The following is a 17,094-nucleotide window of genomic DNA, read 5'->3' on the forward strand; positions in this document are numbered from 1 at the left end:
AAAAAAAAAAAAAAAAAAAAAGTGCCCCAGTCCAAATAGAGAACATTTCCATCACCCTATAAAGTCTCTTCTTGCCTCTTCCTAAGCAATCTCCCACCGACAGTCAACCATCATTCTGATTTCTATCACTGTAGATTATTTATGAACTCCATTTAAATGGAATCATACATACAATGTGTACTTTTTTGGTATCTGGCTTCTTTTGTTCAACATAATGGGCTTTTTTGGGGTTTTGGGGGGTTTTTTTTTTTGCGGTACGTGGGCCTCTCACTGTTGAGGCCTCTCCCGTTGCAGAGCACAGGCTCCGGACACGCAGGCTCAGTGGCCATGGCTCACAGGCCCAGCCGCTCTGCGGCACATGGGATCCTCCCGGACCGGGGAACGAACCTGCGTCCCCTGCATCGGCAGGCGGACTCTCAACCACTGCACCACCAGGGAAGCCCAAAGGTGTATTTTCTATGTCCGATTAGAATTTATTTCACTCTCCTTTAAGCTCTTACAGTAGCTTATTCATACCACCTAGGCTATCATCAGTCAGGAAGTGTTTTGGTGTTTTGATTATTTTTTTTGTTTTGAATTTGTATACCCCCCAATAAATTCTGAGCTCCTCACAGACAAATAAATGCTGCAGGCTTGATAGACCAGCTGTGTTATGACTGAGTGCCCTGATGCTTGGTATCTTATCTTCTCTCTCTCACACACCTACATGTCTGTGGGTTTCCACATTTTCCCTAATAATAAAACATGGAAAAGCACAGTTTTAAGAGGTTATTAATGAAAAATTGGGTGGGGGAGTCATATTTTGGTGCTCTGATAGTCTCCCAGCTGAGAGTGCCTCCTTTTTGGAAGGTGGAAACTACATGTAATCACGTGTAGTAACAGAACACACTGTATCAAACAGTCATGGTCCAGTGGTTAAGACTCCAAAGCAGGTTAAGACTTCCAAAGCAGGGGGCAAGGGTTTGATCCCTGGTTGGGAAATTAAGATCCCACATGCTGTGTGGTGTGGCCAAAAGGTTATGAAAAATAAAAGAAAAAGAAAAAACAAGAAAAGTATTGTAAAAAAAAGTAACCTTCATAAAGTATTTAGCTGGTGTCACAATATGGAGGGTCAAGAACTATAAACCCAGGTCCTGCTCTGACAGTCTCTTATTGCATTAGCCTCTGAGTTAGAAACTTTTTCCAAGTGTACTATGACAATCTAGTGAGGGCAACAACAGAAACGATGTAAAATAGCCTCAATTTATCAGTGATCCCTCCTTCCCCTTTCTATAACCCCTCCTCCAGGAAGAGTTTTGAAAGATTGCTACAAAGTACAATATTTTATCAACCTTTATATCAACAGCATTCATTACCTATTTCTGCCCAATAAATATTTTTCTTATAATTATAGACCCAGCATTTTCCTCAAGTAATCTGTACCTAAGTTAATGGTGGTGACAAAATTGGCATGTGTAAACACCTCATGAATGATAGCAATGGAGGAATCCCAGTCCTATCCCTGACTACAACCACTGTAATGTATAGAGCCTGTCTTTTTTTTTTTTTTTTTTTTTCCTGTATGTGGGCCTCTCACTGCTGTGGCCTCTCCCGTTGCTGAGCACAGGCTCTGGACGCGCAGGCTCAGCGGCCATGGCTGACGGGCCCAGCCGCTCCGCGACATGTGGGATCTTCCCGGACCGGGGCACGAACCCGTGTCCCCTGCATCGGCAGGCGGACTCTCAACCACTGTGTCACCAGGGAAGCCCGAGCCTGTCTTTTGTACAGTGTTAGGTATTTACATGTATTACCTCCTTTCACACTAGCAAAAAAAATTATGAGGTAGGTGTTATTTTAAACCCATTTTACAAATGAGAAAATTGAGGTTTAAATAACAGTAAGTTTACAGTGAGAACCAGGATGATTGCAGGTTCTATCTTATTTCCTTAAAACTGCCCTTAAGTCTTAACAAGTTCTTGTAGTGATTCTCCATCATAAACTGTAATAAATAATGACTATATAGATGATTTTATCTTTCAGTATACCAAAATCATGTCATTATACTTTAGAGTAACATACAGTATGTAGATAGGTGAATTGAAGCAGATTGGAAGAAATCATGTCAATACTGTAACTCACTATCCTGTGGGGGAAATGCCAGAGCTCCTGGTTGCCTGCCAGATTTATTATAAATGCAGCATGCTTTATTTAATCACCATGACATAATATAGAAGCATTCTTTTCTAATTTCAAACAGTTTTATTCTACTGCATGAATACATTCTCCACCTTGCTGCCCCTGGACTTTAATTGTTTTGCCCTTTATTAACATCATAGTTTTCATTGAGGGCCTGTCATGTGTTAGGCATTATGCTTAGTGTTAAGACCCAAGGATGAATGAAATACTGCTTCTGGTTCCAGAGACATCATAGACAAGTAGTGAAAATGACAGATAAACAGGTAGTATTCAATGGAAATGAGTATTAGATCATAGATAACTGTATATGATATCTTCTTCATCCCACACTCCAAGAATCAGGCAAGAAGCAAGAATCAGAGGAAGAAAGGGAGGAGGAAGAAGAGGAGGAGGAGGAGAGGGAGGAGATGGGGGGAGGAGGAGGAGGAGGAGGAGAGGGAGGAGGAAGAGGAGGAGGAGAGGGAGGAGGAAGAGGAGGAGGAGAGGGAGGAGATGGGGAGGAGAGGGAGGAAGAGGAGGAGGAGGAGGAAGAGGAGGACGACGATGAGGAGGAGGAGGAGAGGGAGGAGGAGGAGATGGGGAGGAGAGGGAGGAAGAGGAGGAGGAGGAGGAAGAGGAGGACGACGACAAGGAGGAGGAGGAGGAAGAGGAGGAAGCGGAGGAGGAGGAGAAGGAGGAGAAGGAGAGGGAGAAAGAGAGGGAGGAGGAGGAGAGGGAGCAAAAGAATGAAAGCAAAGCACTTGCTCAAGTGCAAATCATCCTCCAATGTGTAGGTCAAGTTCCACCTTGTCTACAATATTTTCTCTGACATCTCCACCTGAAAATAAACTTTCCCTCTTCTGAGCTTTCATGGTTTTTATTTTGTATTGTTTAGGATATATTATTGCTGTACATGACTGCATTTCTCTGCTAGATGGGAAAACATAGGTTATATATGTTCATCTATTTTCTAGAATAATAGCATAGCTACATTTACTCAATAAATATCCAGGGCCTATATTTTGATTAATAAAGTAAAATTATAAATAGGATAAATAGAATAATGGAATGTCTTATAATTTATCAAATCCTAACATTCCTTTAGCTCTCCCTGCCCCCTATAATATTCGTTTTCCATTGTTGAGACTTTCTTTCTTCTCTCTCCATCCTCCTCTATCATTAACAATTATCCTTTTTAAGTCGTTCTATATTTTTCCTTGTGTTATATTGATTTTATACCAATATGGGATATAAAACATTTGCACATAACATGGATCTATACAGTATATTATTAGCTAAATTTACATTCTCATTCTGTGTTTTGTTTGTTTGTTTTTAACCCCCTGGGTTGCATTCAAGCAATGTGAAGATGGATTCATCCAATGAATTGAATGAGGAACATTTTCCTTCCCCTAGAATGATGACACTAATTAAAGTCATAGCTTTTTTACTGATGGCTTTTAAATCATCCTTATGTTTATTTAGAGATTTTCCCTAATGAATAGGAACAAAGGAAATAATTTTCAGATTGTCAAATAACAGTAATGGTTTCAAGAACTCTGTTTAGTGATTCCTACATATATTTACCATTTTCTGTGTATACCCATGTACTATTTTACAGTTAAGTGTTTAGAATGGTAGGTTGCCCCCTTCCCCAAATAAAATAAACTAATTTCAGTTTGCCTTCTAACTAGAAACAACTGTTAATAATGTGGAAATTTAATGAACACAAGGCAAGAATCTTTCACCAAAACTATTTCCATTACATTCACATAATATTCTTTAAAAACTATTGCATTTCAGAGTTCTTTGGTAATGGAGGAAACACGTCATCATAATTTCATGCAATCACGCTGTTTTTCTAAATAGTTTGTCACTGACAGTTGAATTCTAATCCAGCTAGCTGTTTACATTATATTAATGTGAAAAACCCAAACTACAAATTTGCAAGCTCTTCATGCTGAAATAATGTCTGTCCTTAAATAGCTTATTTCTTGATCCACCCGCAAAGTAATTTTAATCAGTTTATTGCCTACATCAATGTTCATTAGCAGCAGGACAGAGATAGTTTTAGTAAGTACAGCAAACCTTTCTTCAGGCTGTTTTATGCATTGGTTCCTGGAACATTCTAAGAATTGAGCAATGAAAATCATGTCACAACATGGTCAGCCAGGGAGGGAAAGTGAGGGCTGAGGCATCTCACCAGGAACAGGAACTACTCTGGACATGAATGTGCAGATCCCACCGATGGGAAGCTTCTAGTGTCTGTACTGCCTATTAGAAGGAGCAAACAGGTGTTACACTCTATTTGCCTCATCCAACAATTTAGATAAGGAGATACTTATCCTGAAAATAATTTGGATTCTCACAGGTACATTATTTTACTCTTTTAGCTGAGGGTGGGAACACATAAATGACATACACATGTGTGTGCAGACACATGCAGGTGATTCAAATTACTTACCATCCTGTACTAAAGTTGTCCAATTAATCAGTCTGTCCCCTGACTGGATGATGGACTTAAGACACAGCTCTCATTTTGCATTGTTTTATCTCTAAACACAAGCTCTGTGCATAACAGAGAGTTGGGGATGAAAATACATTGGTAGATTTGAGATAAACTGAAAGCAAGAAGTCAGAGAGGGAAAATTTCCTTCCCTGGTGTTTAGAGAAATGATGCTCAAGAGCTTAACCAATGTTCTGTGGTCCTTGTCTCCAGGAATGTAGCACCAGCAGTAGACAGAGAGAATTCTTGAACCCCATCACCCCTGGTTTCTCATTGCATTACTTTTCTCTCCCTTCCTTTATGCTTACTAACTTTGTAGATGCTCTGGGCACCAAATATTTTCTTCATTTAAACATTTTAAAACAAATATGTAATGTCAATCCATTGTAATGTAATAGAAATGGGCATTTATCCAAATCTTAATATAAAAGAGCATCTTTACGTATGTTCCTTTAAGTTATAGCATGATGACATAAGTAGGAGAACAGGGGCTGCATAAATCAAAGGTGGACCTGTTAATGGAAAATTGGGTTCACCTCTTGGTGAGTGTCAAGCCAATAGACACAACCAAGTGAAAGATTGGGAGAAGGAAGGATTTATTATTACTTGCAGCAGGTAAGGAGAGCACCGGGGACCATTCGCAAAGCAGTGTCTCCTGAACAGCAAAATTGGGGAAGGTTTAAGCTAAGGGCACATGCATATTCATGAAGAGGGCTTGAATGGAAGATAATTCAGCATAGATTTGGGGCAAAGGTTGACAGAGTCCAAACTTCAGTTGATTGAATTCAGGAGGGTCCACATCTTCATTCTATCCTCCACCTGGGTGGGAGTCTTAGTTCCTGAAGAACTCAAAGGTATATTGTTATGTGTATCCTTTGAGGAGGAACTAGGACTCCACTTTATCCCTGCACTATTGTTTGACTAACTTTTCTCTGTTCCTCCATTCTTTTGTTGCCTAAGATCATTCATTGATTACTGAGACCTGTTCAAGAGCAAGCATTGTGGCCAGGCTTAGGCCAAAATGGCTTCTCTTATGTCAAGAGAACCATGCCTGTTCTCTTTCTGCAGAGACTCCCTAGCCTATCTGCTTACAGACCTTGCCCCCCCAGACCAACATCTTGATTTTGGAGAACTTTATCCTATTCATCAAAACTCTGAGACTGCTTCTACCTCAGTGCAGGGTTTCAATAATCAGAAAATTATGTTTGAATCATGTTTGTTGGCCTGCTTGCCACATAGGAAATGGTGTGGAAGTTCAAATATACAGCTGAATACCTCAGATGTAGGAAAAAGAAATATTTCCCATCATTCAGTTTGCAGGAGCAAAAGTATGGTTAAGCTCGGAACTTAAAGAAGTACTTTGACTTAAGAACCCAGACAAAAGTTAAAAAGTTGTCATTAAAAAAAAAAAGTTGTCATAAGCACTAAGTCGCAATTTTAACACAACACAGCTTGGATTGCATATAAATAGGCTTCTTCTACTCCAGTGGAAAGAATATTGAACAAAGGGTGTCTCAATTGCTTTTGCTGTCCTAAACCACCCAGAAATTTAGTGGCATTACACATTCTTTGTGTTATGCTCACAAATGATGCGTCAGGAATTTGGATAGGATGCAGTAGGAATGGTAGGGATGGTTGTCGTACTTTAAGATGTCTGGGGATTTTGATGGAATGATTCAAGCCTGGGGGGGCTGGTCACCAGCAGCTTGGGGGCTAGAATCATCTGAATGGACATCCTTTTGCTCACATATGTGGCAACTTGGCTGGAAAGATGAAATGGTGATGCCAAAAACCCGGCCTCTGTGCACTGGTGCCAAATCGAATCTCGGAGACAGAGTTGTGAAGTAGAAAAGAATAGATTTATTTCTGTGTCAAGCAAAGGGGAACACTGTGGGCTTGTGCCTCTCAAAATTGTACGTCCCAACCCAGAGGGATTTGGTGAGGAGTTTTGTAGCAATGGTTCAACATACAGCAGGGATGCTGGTAAGGATCAGGGTGTGTGCAGGGCCAGTGCTCCTTTAGTCTGGCCTCAGGTGGTCTTCTGATGAGCTTCTTGGTTATCAAACTGTGACCTTCTCTGGAATGAAGAATGCTAACATCTTCTATTTGTTGGGGGTTTTAGTTCTGTAAAGGAGCTCAAAGATACTGTTCTGTGTATCCCTTGAGGCAGAACCGGGACCTGCCCCAAGGCTGCACTATTGTTTCATGGCTGCTGCTCCCTTTTCTCTGCATCCCCTCCCTTCCCTGAGTAGCAGCTGTTTGAAAGGCTTCCATGCCCAGGAGCCCCACAGGGTCGTGCTTGGTTTCAGAAATGCTCCTTAAATCTGAGGTATTCCATATAAATAAATTTATTTCAAAAGATAAGCTTCAAATCATGGATTGTGATACCAGAAGAACACCATGCATCAAGAATAATAATACGACTTCCAGTGAGGAAATACGGCTTAATAACTTTATGTGCCGAGCACTGTGTTGCTCATAGTGAAGAAAGAGGATGACACAAAAGATCGTACTCTCATCTTGTTTAAAATAAGTAGAGGAAACAAGAATGCACACATACAAATTTAATGCAACAAGGAAACTGATAAATGCAATGTCTTATGAGAAACATAGTAAAGAAGCTACAGAAGTACAAAATAGGTCTAAATTACCTTCAGAAAAAGGAATCAGGGAAGTCTTCCTTAATGGTAGTACTTGACCTGGCATTTGATTTAGCAGTTAAGAATGAGTAATACCGGGCTTCCCTGGTGGCTCAGTGGTTGAGAGTCTGCCTGCCGATGCAAGGGACGCGGGTTCGTGCCCCGGTCTGGGAAGATCCCACATGCCGCAGAGCGGCTGGGCCCGGGAGCCGTGGCCGCGCTGAGCCTGCACGTCTGGAGCCTGTGCTCCGCGATGGAAGAGGCCACAACAGTGAGAGGCCCGCGTATTGAAAAAAACCAAAACAAAAAAGAAAGAATGAGTAATACCAAGCTTGAGGATTTATTCTTCATCCTGAATGTGATCATTGTTTCAATTTTGTTACACATTATGTTAAGAGACTTCTTTGTCAGAACAAAATTTATGCATCAGGATGTTTTGTTTCTGATCTATGAGAGGATTCATTGTGTAAGTTATCAATTTGCGTAACAAACCATCCCAATGTTCGTGAATTTAAAAATACCTTTTCTTCACCTTAGTATTCTGTTGATTGGCTGTGTGCTTCTTCTTAGCTGGGCCAGCATGGGCGATGGGCTGAGCTGTCTCTTGTATTCGTGGTCAGCTGGTAAGTGGCTGGTGGCTGAATATGCAGGATGGCTTCACTCCATCTAGTGACTGGCAGGCTATCAACCAGAGCATCTTGGTTCTCTTCCAACTGGTCACTTATTTACACCTGTGGGCTATTTTTACCTTATTCGAATGATGGTCTTAAGAAGGCAAGCACAGAAAGAGGGTGGCTTCACTGCACAAGTACATTTTGAGGCTCTGCTTGCGTCATATTTGCTAATGTCTCCTTGGCCAAAGCAAGTCAATGGACAGACCAGAATTGAAGAGGTGGAGAAATAGACTTCACCCCTACATGTCACACTGAAAAAGGCATGAGCATACAGATGGGAAGAATTTATGAAATTTCTGCAATGTTATCCCACATGATCGCTTGGAAAATAATTGCTGAACAGAAACTTGAAAACTTGGACCTGTGTAGGCTTTATATGCTTATATTTACTCTTGAAAATATAACTAAAAACTAATGAAGCTTTTAGAGGTATTGTGAAAAATAAATATGAGAAATCTTGCTATATAGTAAATGGGATAACATGCTGTGTTTGTAAAAAAAATCCTCTGAACATGATTAAAATCACTTAGGGTTCTACCCTTACATGTATAAAATATAAAAACACAAATTAAAGACAAATATGATGATGAATATATTAATAATATATTAATCACTTAAATTTTGTTGACTCTGCTGTTACTGTGTCTATTGGAATCACATTCATGTGTTGTTAAACAACCCAGTTAAATATGACTTGTTACGTGTGAATTCTGGAAAGCCCTCTGCTCACTGTATTTTGTCTTAATTTGCGCACCAGAATCTTGACACTGATCATCAGGTCTAGATGTCAGCATTTAACATCTCATCAGGAGGTTACTTAACTTAATACTTGATGAAAGTAGCAGGAGGTTCTGTTGAAGGTGACAGAACCTAATCTACTAAAAATTCTTATTTCATAACACAGCTATATATGGCAAAACCCAGATATGCTGTATGTTCAGTAATTATCTCTAATTCTTCTGCTGAAGTGTGGCTATGGGAATAGGTCTCCTGTTCAGTCTGAACTCACTTACTGGTACCCCTTATTGCTCTTAACCCCACCAGCTGCTCTAGCATGTGAGCTTATCTGCAAGATCAGTCAGTTACTTTGCATGTGTCTGAGCACTCAAAGTATGTTCTGTAAGAACTGAGTGTTGATTGTCTGTAGGCTATGAAAGAGTTTATTTCCTTCCACTGTGTTATGATAAATGTTGATGGTGGCCTCCCAGTGCTGCGCCACGTATCTCAGTGCTCTACAAACTTTTGAACACACTTCCTCATGGTAAAAAGCTTTTAGCATATGTATATTTCTTCATTTTGAATTGTACATATGTTCTTTTTTTATATAAATTATTTTATTTTATATTTATTTTTGGCTGCATTGGGTCTTCGTTGTTGGGCACGGGCTTTCTCTAGTTGTGGCGAGTGGGGGCTACTCTTCGTTGTGGTGCACGGGCTTCTGGTTGAGGTGGCTTCTCTTGTTGTGGAGCACAGGCTCTAGGCATGCAAGCTTCAGTAGTTGCGGTGCGCAGGCTCAGTAGTTGTGGCTCGCGGGCTCTAGAGCTCAGGCTCAACAGTTGTGGTGCACGGGCTTAGTTGCTCCGCAGCATGTGGGATCTTCCCAGACGAGGGCTCGAACCCATGTCCCCTGCATTGGCAGGTGGATTCTAAACCACTGCGCCACCAGGGAAGCCCTATATGTTCTTTTATTAGTTAATATTTCTAAGAACACTATAAGCTTGGAATGTGGCTCAGTAATTATGATTTTAGCTGTAAATTCATTTTCATCATAATCTTCTTGATTATTTTGTATGTTTTGGCTTATTACTTGGCATCATTATTTTGCCACCATCCAATGAAAAGCTTATATTAGGTGCAGGAAGGTGAATATGTTGCCATTTTTTAAGTTGTTTGTTAATAATTGAAACTATCTTTTCTCCGTCATTTCTTTCCATGAATCTTTTCAAGCCTCACGTTCAGTTTTAGGACCAGTTTAGTTAGGACCATTCTGATGTGTTTGGAAAATTCATTAGTTTTTAAATCTTTGTAGGAATACAACTCCTACTTGGAATTTGAGTGGAAATTACAAACAGAACCAACTATTATAGACGCTATTTTTTTTAACACCTACCATAAGCCTCATATATTTTATCTTGTTCAAGTCTAAGCTCAACCCTATGTAGCAAGAATTATTCACAATTTTCCAAATGAGGATATAGAATTTGCAAATAAATCATTGACTGCATCAAAGTACACAAACTAGTAAGTACTGTAACAGAACTGGGATTCAAATCTGGATCTGTATAAATAAGAAATTACTGTTCTTTACACTGACAATGATTTGTGTAATGTCTTTAAACATCTTTCAGTAATATTATTTTAGGTATCTTCATTCCCGGATACAGTTAGAAAAATGTGAGGTATTACAGGCTACCAAAAAAAAGAAAAAAAAAAAGCACCAACCCTTAGGAATTTGAATATCTTAAGAGGAGTCATACAAATAAATATGGACAATAAGTGTAATATAATAAACATTATAAAGAGAGAAGTCCTATGTACAATGTAAGCACCCAAGATTGGCATTTAATCCAAAAAATACTTAGAAAATAGTCCAGGGAATATGGGCAGCAAGGCATTCCAAGCAGATGGTGGACATATGAGTTAGAATTAAAGCTGTTAGAGCACCACACAGAACTGGTCAACTTACATGACTCAGTAGGACTCTAGAAAGGGATTCAAGGTGAAGAGGGACAAAAGATAAGTTTGGAGAGAATAGAGGCCGGTTCGTAAAGAACCCTCTAGAGCATACTAAGGACGTCAGATTTTATCTTGAATTGTCATGAAAGGTATTGAAGGATTCTGAGTAAGAAGTCACCTCATCAGATTATCCCTTTAAAAAGATCACTGTGTATCACTGTGAAGATGGTTATCAGGGCAGGACCACATGTCAGGAGATATTTTTGAATAGCAAAAGTGGAATAAATCAAGAAGATAAAATTTTTTTAAAAATCAACCCTTTTAGATATAAAAAATAGGAATATATGTAGAGCTAGAGAATACAGGGGAAGAATAGAACTTGGTTAGATTTTAAGATTGTTATGGTATATGTTACATTTGAAGTGACTAAAAGATATTCAAATGTGGACAATATTTGAAGGAATAAATGTTCTGAGCTTCACAGAAAGTTTTGGTTGTTATTAACCTATAAGTGGCATTTCAATTAAGTGGAGTAGGAGAAATCTGTCAAGGAGTATTATTAAGTGCTTTCTATGTTCCGGGTACTATTTTAACTGCTTTATATGTATTTCCCTATTTAATTCTTATGACAAACTCAATACATTTACCGATAAAGAAATGGAACAATGAAGCTGATACTTATATAGAGAAAAGCCATTGAGACAGTGCTTTGCCTCTTTTCATACCTGGGTACATTTAGCTTTCTGGATATAATAAATATTATCACTCTCATGGAGAATTTGACCTGGGCTTAGCTTCTTGGGGGACTTAGAGTCTTCTGATAAAGCAATCAATTTATAAAAATTATGAAATTGGAAAAATATTTTAACCTGGAAGTCATAGTTAATGAGCAGTGTGTAGTTTTTCACTTGTTTTTACTGTATTTTGTTAGTAATATTTGCTCACAAGTTTTATAAATATATCTCCACTTATTGAGATATAGAAATGGATAGACAGGTTAATAAGTTTTAACACGATAAATATAGTTGTTTTTACTCTGTCATTATTATAACCTCTTAGAATCTAAGAGGTATAATTCCTGTCACTAAACTCTCCTGATACGTGGTTCACCAAACACGTACAATTATAGAATTAATGGGAAAGAGGAGAGAAAGCAAGGGGCAAAGGTCGATGATAGAAGCCCATTTAAGAGGAGTAGATGTCACAAGTGAGGAGTATAAAATTAGAGATAAAAGCAACAGAATATCAGACTCTGTAGCTCTACAGAGATAAATTTCCTCTTAAAATAGAATTATCCCATGATAACAGAGAAGTGAGTGCTATAGCCCTATAGTTCTCAACCAGAGGTGATGTTGCCCCACGGGGATATTTATCAGTGTCTGGAGACATTTCTGATTGTCATGGCTAGGTGTGGGGGTACTACTGATATCTACAGGTAGGCTCCAGAGATGCAGACAAACATCCTGCAGTTTGCAGGACAATTCCCACCAAATATTATCCCATCCCAAATGTCAGTAGTTCTGCCGTTGAGAAACCCTACTGTTGCCCAGAAGTTCAGTTTGGGGAAATTCCCTGGAGGTCCAGTGATTAGGACTTGACGCTTTCACTGTGATGGCCTGGTGGCCTGGGTTCAATCACTGGTGGGATAGCTAGGATCCTGCAAACCACGCGGTACAGCCAAAAAGTAATAAGATAATAATAATTTGAATAAATATTCAGTCCAAAATAAATAACTGTCATCAAAAACTTTGCAGCCAGAAAATGTAGTTGCTTTTGAAAGTCTATCTTAATCCTCCGTGAACCATCCCACAAAAAAGAAAAAAGATTATTAGAAACCAATAGAAACCTAACCATGGGGTGATACACTGATAGTGAAAATAGTTTCTGCCTGCAACAGTTATTGTATTATTTTGTTGTCAGAATTGTTAACAAGTTTAGAAAATAAGTTTGAAGAAGTCAGGAATTATTCATATTTTCTTTTATTAAGGAATAAAATGATCACAGGGACTGAAATTCAATAAATGGAGCAGCATGTGTATGAGACATAATTGCAGTAAACTTACTTATAAATCAATAAAGTAATTAAATGCAGAACGGTTTCATTTCTGTTTTTCTTCCAGAGTCCAGCTAATTATTTCTAATTGGAAATAAACCATTTCCCCTCCCTAGTCCCTTTGACAAAAAACCAAAACTAATTTTGCAGGAGACCACCATTTGTTTGTATGAATGGCATGTTTCTTTGCAGACTGCAAATAATAGGGAAACGAACAAAAGGATGATTATTTTTTTATCTAGTTATTAGATTATTGTAAGTGGTAGTGAAACAGGTGTTCCTGGGTTAGAAGCTTTAGGCTGAGGGAGTGATTGCTGCTGAAAAGGAAGCCCACAGTGAAGTATAAATACCCGTGGCTCTTCAGGAAGGACCGCTGTGGTATAACAATGAAACAGTCTAGGTGCCAAGATGGGTGGGGATGGGGGGGGTCGAGGTATGCAGGGAAATAATATTCAGAAAACAGAGTTGCACTGTTTCTTTCCAATCTTTAATCTCCTTTATTAAAAGCAAAACTGCAGAGATTGGAATCCCCTAAGTATATTCTTCACATTAAAAGACAGTATTAAAATAGTGAGTTTTCCCATATGTTTATCTATCGGTCTATCATCAGTCTATCCATCATCAGTTCATCCATCTATTTTTGCTTTTATCCACACAAATGGGAAACTGTGCAATTACTTCCAGAGTCATTTTTTCTCTTGAATTCTGGCAAGTAGAGAATTTTATTTATTTTTGGTATGGCTCTGCTCTTTGGTTGTCTTACATTTCATCAAGCTTATAAGGAAGGGAGGTTTATGTGACTAGGGAAATACAGAGCTATCTTCTTTGTTTGACACAGTGGGAAAAATAATCTGAAGTGATTTCTGTAGAAAAAAATCAAAATTATAGTCTTTTCAAGTGATACATTTGATTTTGTTTGTTTATTTCAGCACATTCATATATTCACTTCTAGACCTTCACACATGGCCTTTATTATTTACTTACTTTTATTGACGTATAATTGATTTACAATGTTGTGTTAGTTTCAGATGTACAGCAAAGTGATTCAGTTATACATACACATATATTCATTCTGTTTCATGTTCTTTTCTCATATAGGTTATCACAGAATATTGAGTAGAGTTCCCTGTGCTATATAGTAGGCCCTTGTTGTTAACTTTCTTGTGTATAGTTAGTTTGTGTATGTTAATCCCAAGCTCCTGATTTATCCTTACCCTCCCCTGCCCCACCCCATGCATCCCCTTTGGTAACCATAAATTTGTTTTCGATATATGTAAGTCTATTTCTCTTTTGTAAATAAGGTCTTTTGTAGCATTTTTAAAAACTTACATTCCTCATATGAATGATATCATGATATTTGTCTTTCTCCGTCTGGCTTACTTCACTTAGTATGATAATCTCTAGGTCGATCCATGTTGCTGCAAATGGCATTATTTCATTCTTTTTTTGACTGAGTAATATTCCATTGTATACATATACCACATCTTCTTTGTCCATTCATCTGTCCATGGACATTATTTTGCTTCTGTGTCTTGAATGTTTTTAATTAAACTTTTCTCTACTTTCTAACATAATAGTAACTAAGAATTAAGCACTTCTTTAATGATTAAGATCATGGAGTATTTTACATAATCTATACCAAAAATTTTTGCTGTACTTTGGTTGCTTGGAGTCAAATCTTCTACTATTGTTGCTGTTGATGTAGATTTGGCTCCTGATAATTGAGTTTAAATCTATCTATTCATTGTTTTGCAAAATGAAAAACAGAATTAGAAGCCAGAACAAGGTTTATTTATTCAGAATGGGTGGTAAATGTCATATTTATGTTCGTAATAGGAAATATTTTGAATGAGGGGCCAATGAACTTTGAAGTTTGAAAGAACAAGCATTCATGAATAGCTTGGCTTTTGTTGCTAAGCTTTGAGGAGTGTTGGATATTCATTTCAGTAGTCCTTCTAGTCTCTTCCAAGACAGGGCTATGTTCTAGAGCCTTGAGGAAAATGAAAATAACCTTTCATAAAATATATATTTCTGTAACATCCCTTTGGCAACTGCAATATTTCTCTTCTTCCAAGATAACTAAAATCCTAAAATACAGATTAAAACAAAAGACTAAAATAAATGCCTATAATAAAAGTCTGTGCTATGTTCAATCTCACTAATTAAGTTTGATTTTGACTTCTTAAAAAATGAGCAGCATTGTTTAGCTCGATGAGAAGGTGATTCTGATGTCAAGAGACCAGTGTTCCAATTTCTACATTGCTTTCCTGCATAATTGCCTCATTACTTCTACTTCTCAGTTTCCCTAGCAGTAAAAGTTGGATAACCTTTGCCTCTTTTTCCTCAAGACAAACTTAACGGTAATCTTGGGATCAAGAATGTTTAGGTATTAAGCCCCTAGGAGGTAAAAAAGAAAGTATAGAATAATACTTACATTTTAGGGGATTTCTTTTAGAAAATACTATAAACACCAGAGCTTTAGATTCTCAAACAGACGTATATATCAATATGTATTTTTTTCTTCACAGAACTCGCCTTTCTCATTATCCCAATTTTCTTGTCCAATTTCTTACAGCTCAAACGTTGAAAGTGTAATTGAGTTATTTTTGGTGGTATCAGTTTCGTTTTTTTTTCATAAATTTATTTTATTTATTTTTGGCTGCATTGGGTCTTCGTTGCTGCACATGGGCTTTCTCTAGTTGCGGCGAGTGGGGGCTACTCTTCGCGGCAGTGGGTGGGCTTCTTATTGTGGTGGCTTCTCTTGTTGCCGAGCACGGGCTCTAGGCGTGCATGCTTCAGTAGTTGTGGCATGCGGGCTGAGTAATTGTGGCTTGGGGGCTCTAGAGTTCAGGCTCAGTAGTTGTGGTGAACGGGCTTAGTTGCTCCGCAGCATGTGGGATCTTCCCAGACCAGGGATCAAACCCATGTCCCCTGCATTGGCAGGTGGATTCTTAAGCACTGCACCACCAGGGAAGTCCTGGTATCAGTTTCTGTGAATCAAATTGAGAGTAAAATTTGTTAAGAATATATAGAACCACAGACTTATTTCAAATAAGAATAAAGATATTATGTAGAAAGTTTTTATGTGAGTTTTATTTATATCATTAAAGCAGAATCCTTCATATAACTTAGATCTAAGTTGCCTTGTAATGTAATTACAATGGTAGATCAGGTCGCAGCTCATTTCTGACTCTATTTATTGAGTTAAAAAAGGGCACTTTTAACTACAAAATCTTAACTACATGATCTGTGTAAAGTTTTCTAATAAACATATCTGGCCATCTTTGAATCATTCAATTTCCTTTGTTGTTTATAAATAAAATGGTAACAAAATAGGTTTTACTAAGGACAACTATTGCCTCAAGAAGAATTTAGCTATCATGGGTCAAGGAGTTTATGAACTATCTGTAGAATTTCCATTTCCAAAGGTACATTACACAAATCTCCAAGGTTACATGCTCTCCAAGGCACATTAGTAAATACCTGCAAGGTTTCCATTTTCCTGACAGAAACAATTACAAATGCCATGCAAGAATAATCTCACACAGAGAGTTGAGGCAGCGATCAGAATTCTCTTAGGTAATAGTAGCAAATGTTTATGCTAATATCATTTAGCTTTTCACTTTTAACTTTAAAAATCAGGTTCCTGAATCCAGTGCATTTCTTTTGTTGTCTGTATAGTTCTGTTACCGACCAGGGTTCTTGGCCTCCTTAATCAATAGAAATTGACAAGAGGCCAGACAAAAAGTTCAGGCAAGGCTTTATTGGAATTCACGCTGCAGCATGAGGGAGCAAAAACAAGTAACAGGTTCTGTTCCTTGCTCCCGGTGGGGAAGGGCAAGCTGGTCCCTTTTATGGGGTAAGGGTAGGGGTAGGTCCAGGGGTCTGATTGGAGGGATGGCTTAGGTGGTCTGCCCACACCCTTTGGTGTTGCTGTGTGCAGGGGGCATGCGCAGTACCCTGCTTTTGCTCCCAGCTCCTCAGAAGTGGCAGTTGGGTTTTGGTCTTTTTGTATCTTGTTCATAATTTGCCCCAACTCTGCATGCAGGCAGTTATTTTTAGTCCCCTATAGTTTCTTTGTATTTTGTTGCTGGAGGAGATGTTTGTCCAGGTACAAGCACAGCAGCAAAGGGTCCCAGGTCCCAGCCTGTTGCAGCTGCAGTTGAAGGAATTCACAGGTGAATTCACAAATAAGATATGAAACATCTTCACAGTGTGCCAATAGTTGCTTCTTTTATATTCTTTATTTTCGGTACATTAAGCCTTATAAATGCTCTGTGTTTTCACCTAAGAGTTTATAGGAAGACAAAAGGTAAAGAATATGAATTTCTGATACGAGTCTCATATTAATAATTACTGGATGATGATGGGACCTAAGGAGTAACAGCAGGA

The sequence above is a fragment of the Neophocaena asiaeorientalis genome, unplaced genomic scaffold (genome assembly GCF_003031525.2).
Source record: "Neophocaena asiaeorientalis asiaeorientalis breed wild unplaced genomic scaffold, Neophocaena_asiaeorientalis_V1.1 scaffold25, whole genome shotgun sequence".
Lineage (NCBI taxonomy): Eukaryota > Metazoa > Chordata > Mammalia > Artiodactyla > Phocoenidae > Neophocaena > Neophocaena asiaeorientalis.